Source organism: Crocuta crocuta, unplaced genomic scaffold (assembly GCF_008692635.1).
Source record: "Crocuta crocuta isolate KB4526 unplaced genomic scaffold, BGI_CrCroc_1.0 scaffold708, whole genome shotgun sequence".
Classification (NCBI taxonomy): Eukaryota; Metazoa; Chordata; class Mammalia; order Carnivora; family Hyaenidae; genus Crocuta; species Crocuta crocuta.
The window spans coordinates 393,101-401,117 of NW_027530073.1; positions in this window are offsets into that span (position 1 = coordinate 393,101).

An 8,017-nucleotide genomic window follows, 5' to 3' on the forward strand; every position below is an offset into this window, starting at 1 on the left:
TTCTTTTCTTTCTTTCTTTTCTTTTTTTTTTTTTTTTTTTTTTTTTTTTCANTTTTTTTTTTGCCATACCATACTGTTTTGGTTACTACAGCTTTGACAGTGCTTTGGCTATTTGAGGTCTTGTATGGTTCTATACAAATTTTAGGATTATCTGTTCTAGTTCTTGGGAAAATGCTCTTGGTATTTTGATATGGGTTGCATTAAATATGTAGATTGCTTTGGATTGAAAGGACATTTTAATAATGTTGTTTCTCCTAATCCACAAGCATGGAATACATTTTCATTTTCATTTGTTTGTGTCATCTTCAATTTCTTACATCAATGTTTCAGAGTTTTAGGATTTTATTTTTAAAAAACAACGTTAAAATTTTTCTAAATTCAGCTTAAACTAAAATTTTTCAGAGTATTGTACAAGTCTTGTCATTTGTTTGAAAATCAAATAGAAATTCACCAATATAATCCTATCTCATGAAGAATATAAACTTCTAATACCAAGATTGTAAAGAAAATGAAGATCTTGGGGCACCTGGGTGGTTCAATCGGTTAAACATCTGACTTCACCTCAGGTCATGGTCTCACAGTTCATGGGTTCGAGCCCTGCATCGGGCTCTGTGCTGATGGCTAGCTCAGAGCCTGGAGCCTGTTTCAGATTCTGTGTCTCCCTCTCTCTCACTTTCCCCTGCTCATGCTGTCTCTCTCTCTTTTAATCTCTCTCTCAGAAATCAATAAAACATTTTTAAAAAACTAGAAAATGGAGATCTAGTCCAATTATAAATATTTATCTATAAGGACCAGTTTCAAACTTTGTCATTAAATTTTCTCTGTGAAATTATTTTCCTTATAAAATTTAAAATACATCACCACATGAGAAAAAAAACAATTTAAAATTTTTGGCAAAGACAGAGGTAAGATGTGCCCAGGGCCAAAAAACACTTGTTATTTTTGCTTAAATATAATAACTTACTATTCATTTTTCCTTTTGAACACTGTGTATAATTCCTCAGAATTTTTTTTCACTTTTATAATGCCAACTTCCTTGTTCAACAAACATTTGTTGAGCATGTACCATGAACCAAGTACTGCTGTAGGTAAGATGAATATGATTATATCCTTGTCCTTTAGTAGATTGGGCAAAAAAATTTTATTGCTTCCACAAAATCATGGTCTACTTTGACACTCCAGACTAAAATATGTATCAACCTAAATACTTAAGAAAATAGGAAATGAATTAAATCTTCACTTGATTCAGTATTTCTTAAGACTTATACATCAAGTTCAAATATTAAACAAGCTCTGTGGTTTCAAATCATATTCTTAGAATTTACATCTGGAGGAAAGCTGTTCCTTTCTAGTAGAAACTAAGGTTTTCAATATTTATTTAGAAACTAAGGTTTATTTCTGAGCCCATACAACTAAGGTTGTATAATAAAAATATTATACAAAACTGGAGTCCAGAGGGTGGCTTGGTAGACTCATTATATATGATGACATTTTGATGTTATTATCTACATTCGTTTACATATTCACAATAATAAATGAATTTGTTTAAGTTAAAACCTTCTAAGGTTTAAACACAGACCTAAATAATAGGGTAATAGAGCCACCTAGTGGCACTTTTTAAAAATTGGTTGCTTATAATTTTCATTCCATTAGGTTTAGTGAACATAAGCTTATTTAGTGAACATAAGCTTATTTATCTATTCACTAATAAAGATATTTATAACTCTTATGGATGATGGATCAAAAAACTAGGGTTATGAATTCTATAGTAAATGTTTGATGTCCTGACACATGTATAAAGTGTATTATAGGAGAAAATAAAGAAAAATAGAGTTTTAGCAAGTAATTATTAAATTTTCATATTGCTGGGGTGCCTAGGTGGCTCAGTTGGTTAAGCACAAGACTCTTGATTTCAGCTCAGGTCATGATCTCATGGTCATGAGATCGAGCCTGTGTTGGGCTCCACACTGAGCATGGCACCTGCTCGGGATTCTCTCTCTCCCTATTTGCCCCTCACTCCTCCCCTCACCTCTCTCTCTCAAAATAAATTTTAAAATGTCAAATTGTTTTAATGTGTGTAATATAAAGCAGTATTTTACAAATATAGTTTATATTTTTACTCTCAAACAGCAATAAGACCTTCCATTTTAATGCATTATATTACTATATTAAGTATTATATAATCTTTTGCATAAGGGGATGCAAGCCTCCAAAAAAAGCCCTCATTAATAAACAGATTAAACCAAAGATCAAGGGTCACAGGCCATTTGAGAAGGGAAAAAGAAAAAAGCTGAGCTTTTGAGATGTTAAATATTTAATGAAGTATGAGTGCAACATCTCACTGACATGCATTTCTACAACCAAGTCAAGCAATCACTCTTGAGGTGATGAAAGCCAGTTTAAGATGATAGAGCAACTGGGCAACTCCACTACCTGTCATACTAAACAATAAAGGGCTCAGTATGATGCTTGGTAATCTTCCCAATAAATATATATAGATGTTTCCTGGAGTCATTACTCCAGTACCCAAATTCCAAAATTCTTTGACCCACTATCCCCTCAAAATTCATTAATCCTACTCACATTTTCAGTGTCTCTCACTATTCTAATGTGTCATCATCCCTCCTTAACCAGTCTAAATTCCATGGCAAATCAATACAACCACTCTCTGCATACATTCCCTTTCCTGCCACTCACCTTGTTTACTTTCCTGGCAAAGTTAGTTTGTTTGAGCTCTTTGTCAGCTTTACATCTATACCTGTGTAGCTGAGCTTGGTGTGGAGAAAATATACAATCATGCTAATATTTTAAGTGAACTTAAATTTATTATAAGAACCCCAGTGGGTTCCTATGTGACCCAGGAATCCTACTACATGTCCACTACTCACACTGTCTCCTAACTATATTCTCCTCTCTCCTAAAATATACAACACTCCCTCTCCCAACGTCTCAGTTGATGAGTTTGCTTTCTATTACTGGGGGGGGAGGGGGGAAGGTCATAAATTAATAGAAACGAATATTCAAAAGTTCACACCACCACATCACTTACCTATTAGCATCTATATCCATATACTTCTGTTTCTGCTGATGGACTGCTTGAACTACCATCTTGGGCTCACTCCTACTTTGTGCACAAGATCCCAAAGCAATTGCACAAACAATTCACCAAATCTTTCCTGCATCATCAATTTTCCATTTGTACTGAATCTTTCCCTGTTAGAATATAAACATGCTTTATACTTTCCCATGCTTAAAAAATAATCCACTTTTTTCCATTTTTAAAAATTCAAGTATAATTAACATAACATACAATGTTATATTTGTTTCAGGTGTAGAATATAATGATTAAACAATTCTATACAGTTCTCAGTCCTTATCAGGATAAGTGTATCCATAATCACCCTTATTTATTTCACCCATCCCCCCACCAACCTCCTCTCTGGCAAATACCTGTTTGTTCTCTGTATTTAAGAGTCTGTTTTTCTGTTTGTCTCTTTTTTGTTTGCTTCCTCGTTTCTTAAATTCCACATATGAATAAAAATCATATGGTATTTGTCTTTCCCTGTCTGACTTACTTCACTTAGCATTACACACTCGAGATTCATCTATGTTGTTGAAAATAGCAAGATTTCATTCTTTTTTATGGCTGAGTAATACTCCATTATATGTATGTATGTGTGTATTCCACCTCTATCCATTCATCTATTGATGAACACGAGTTGCTTTTCATATTTTAACCATTGTAAATAATTCTGCAATAAACATAGGCGTGCATATCATCTTTTTGAATTAGTGCTTTTATTTTCTTTGGGTTAATGCCAGGAGTAGAACTACTGGATCATCTGGTAATTCTGTTTAATTTTTTTGAGGAACTTCCATACTGTTTTACGCAGTGGCTGCACTGATTAGCCTTCCCACCAACAGTGCATGAGTGTTCCTTTTTCTCCACGTCCTTGCCAACACTAGTTATTTCTTGCATTTTTTTATTTTAGCCATTCTGACAGGTGTGAGATGATATATCATTGTGGTTTTAATTTGCATTTCTTTGATGATGAGTGTTTCCTGCTTTCTCCTCTAGGGTGTTGATAGTTTCCTGTCTCACGTTCAGGTCCTTTATCCATTTTGAGTTTATTTTTGTGCATGGTGTGAGAAAATGATCTAGTTTCATTCTTCTGCATGTTGCTGTCCAATTCTCCCAACACCATCTGTTAAAAAGGCTGTCTTTTTTCCATTGGATATTCTTTCCTGCTTTGTCAAAGATCAGTTGGCTGTATACTTTTGGGTCCACTTCTGAGTTCTCAATTCTGTTCCATTGGTCTATGTGTCTGTTTTTGTGCCAATACCATACTGTCTTGATGACGACAGTCTTTGATGATGAGTGATGTTGAGCATCTTTTCATGTGTCTGTTGGCCATTGGTATGTCTTCTTTGGACAAATGTCTATTCATGTCTTCTGCCCCAATTTTAATGAGATTATTTGTTTTTTTGGTATTGAGTTGTATTAATTCTTTATATATTTTTGATATTAACCCCTTATCAGATATATCATTTACAAAGATTTTTTCCTATTCAGTATGTTGCTTGTTTTGTCGATAGCTTCCTTCACTGTGCAGAAGCTTTTTATTTTGCTATAGTCCTAATAGTTTATTGATGCTTTTATCTTGCCTGAGGAGACATATTTAGAAAAATGTTTCTATGGCCAATTTCAAAGAAATTACCATCTATGTTTTCTTCCAGGAGTTTTATGGTTTCAGGTCTCACATTTAGGTCTTTAATCCATTTTGAATTTATTTTTGTGTATTGTTTAAGAAAGTGGTCCAGTATTCCCAGCATTGTCTGTTGAAGAGACTTTTTCCCATTATATATACTGCCTCCTTTTTCTAAGCTTTATTGACCATATAAGTGTCGGTTTATTTCTGGATTCTCTGTTTTTCTGTTAATCTATGTGTTTATTTTTGTGTCAGTACCATACTGTTTTGATTACTATAGCTTTGTAGGATACCTTGAAATCTGGGATTGTGATACCTCTAGGAAGAAAAAATAATCCACTCTTGGTCCCACACCCCTCTTCAGATACTGTCTCATTTTTCTTCTACTTTCTAGCATAACTCCACAAATGGCTTATCTAAATCTATGGTCTCCAATTCCCTTCCCATTCTCTGTGAAACTGTCCTCTACAAGGTCTCAAATGACCTCCATATTGCTACAGACAATGGTCATTTCTCAATTTTCATCTTATTTGTACCATGAACAAACTTTTATTTGAAAAACTTTCTTCTTGACTTTCAGGATACCACTCTCCAATGGCTTTCCTCTGTTCCTCACTTCTCAATCTCCTTTACTGGTTCCTGCTACTTTTCTTGGTAGATACATGTTGAGAATGCACAAGAGCTCAGTCTTTGATCCCATTTTCTGTCTGTCTTTTGTTCTTGTTATTAGCATTCAATCTCATGGCTTTAAGTGGATTCTACACTTTAACAGCTCCCAGCCCAGGTCTCTCCCCAGAATTCCATACTCAGACATTAAATTCTCTACTCAGGGGCGCCTGGGTGGCTTAGTCGGTTAAGCGTCCGACTTTCGCTTAGGTCATGATCTCGCGGTTCGTGGGTTCGAGCCCCGCATCGGGCTCTGTGCTGACTGCCAGCTCAGAGCCTGGAGCCTGTTTCAGTCTGTGACTCCCTCTCTCTCTGACCCTCCCCTGCTCACGCTCTCTCTCTCTCTCTCTCTCTCCTAGAAATAAATAAAACATTTACAGCTCAATAAAATAAATTCTCTACTCAAAAATTCTACTTAGAGGTCTAAAAAATATTTCAAACTTAACGTGTGCAAAACTGTGCTCCTGAGTACTACGTCCCCAAAACCTACTCCTACAGTCATCCCCATCTCAACAAATAATCAAAAAACTTTTGAGCTATTTTTTTCATAGTCTGTATCCATTTCTCTTACAACTATATCCAAGCATCAAATTCCATTAGCTCTACCATAAAAATATATCCAGAATTGAATAATTTATTTTCTCTACTGGGATCATTCTCACTCACCACCATTCTCTCAACTGCATTATTACACTAGCCTAACTGGTTTCCCTGTTCACACTCTATCTCCTGACACTCTGCACGTCTTCTCAATAGACCTTTGAATAAAACCATGTAAATCCTAAGATCATGTCTCTCTTCTACTCAATACTGTCCAAAAACTACCAAGTTCACTCAAAACAAACTAAAACTAAAAATCATTTAATGACTCATAAGGATCTAGAAAGTCTATTGCATCTTTCTCATTACTTGCTACTTATCCCACCCCAACCAAACTGGTCTCATTTTTGTTCCTTGAACATGCCATGTATATGAGTTATCAGCTGCTGAATAACAAACTATTCCTAAAAGTACTCATTTAAAACAGTATTATCTGGTTCAGCTGGATTCTCTACTTCTGTGTCCCACAGACTGCAATAAGCATCTGGGGCTGTGGTCATCTCAAGGCTCAACTGGTTAAAGATCTACTTCCAATCTCCCTTATGTGATTGTTGACAGGATTTAGCTTCTCAGGGGCTATTGGTCTGATAGCCTCAGTTCCTTACTGGATGTTGGCCAGAGACCACTTTCTGTTCCTTACCATGTAGGCCTCTCCAATATACCAGCTTGTTTCATCAAAGCAAGTATCCAAAAACAGGAAAGAAGGAATGGGAGCAAGAAACAAGTCAGTCTTTTATAACCTAATTTCAGAAGTGTCCTCTCATCGCTTTGCCATGCAAAGGAAGGAAATTACATAAAGCAGGGAGTAACATGAGGTGGGGATCATTGGGAGTCTTGTAAAAGGCTGTCTACCAACCCAGGTATGGTGCCACTCAGGAAGCACTGGATACTTAGAATATTCTTCTTCCAGATAACAGCATGTTTCATTCCCTCACCTTCTTCAACTCTTTGACCTAGTGCCACCTTCTCAAGGAGATCTAGGCTGAACACTTTTTTTTTTTAAATCATCATTTCCATCCTCACTGCAAACATTTCTCATCCCCTTCATTTTTCTCCATAGCACTCATTAACTTTTAATTTTCATATAAGTTACTTATTGTGGTTCTATTTTGTCAACTTAGCTAAGCTAGTACTACATTTCCATTTTCTTGCCTGAATAGTTCCAGGTTAGCATGGACTACAAGAGACTGTTTGCATAGTAGGTGGAGGTGAAACAGCCATCACAGAATTTCACACTTGGAAGGTCAGTTCAGGGCATAAGGCAATATTACTAATTAAGCAAGCTGTCACTTATCTGCTATCTCAGTTTTGTAGGTTGGAGCCAAAGCCAGGTCTGTATCTTCTTTACTCCTTGCAGGATCCTCTATTTCGAATTCAGCAATTTGGGTCTGTAACAAAAGACCAGTTCCTCCTGCAGATCACCTCCATCATCGAAGTTGAACCCTTGGAAGCAGGGAGGAATCAGTGTAGATTCCACTCTATTCTCCTGGATTTCAGTTCATTCTTCAGGGGCCAGTTCCTTGCTTCCTGCACTGGACAGCTGTGATTAACCTTACACTAGATCGATCTGTATCTGCCCCTATGATAGAACTCTGATACTGTTACTTACACCTGGTTTATACTCCTAAAATATGGACTCCATGAGTAAGAAATTTTGCTGTTTTGTTTACTGCTCTTGCCCCAGCACTAAGAACAGGACCCAGTGTAGAAATCATACAGTAGGAATATTAAGTATTTACAGATGAACAATTTTTTGAAAACAAAGGCACAAAGAATAAATATTAAGGATGGCAAGAAAGGGAAGAGATGTTTTGGATAAAGATTCCTGTAAAAAAATTTAATAATTGAGGTGTGTCTTAATGGATGGGTAGGAAAAATGGGAAATACAGTCTATGCTATGAAATACCATGAACAAAACTAGGAATGAGCATGGTAAGTGTACCACACATTATAATATGTCCAAAGATTAGAAACTTGACCTGATAATCCAGAGGGAAAGCCATTACAGTTTCTATAGCAAGTGACAAGCATGGAGAAAATAG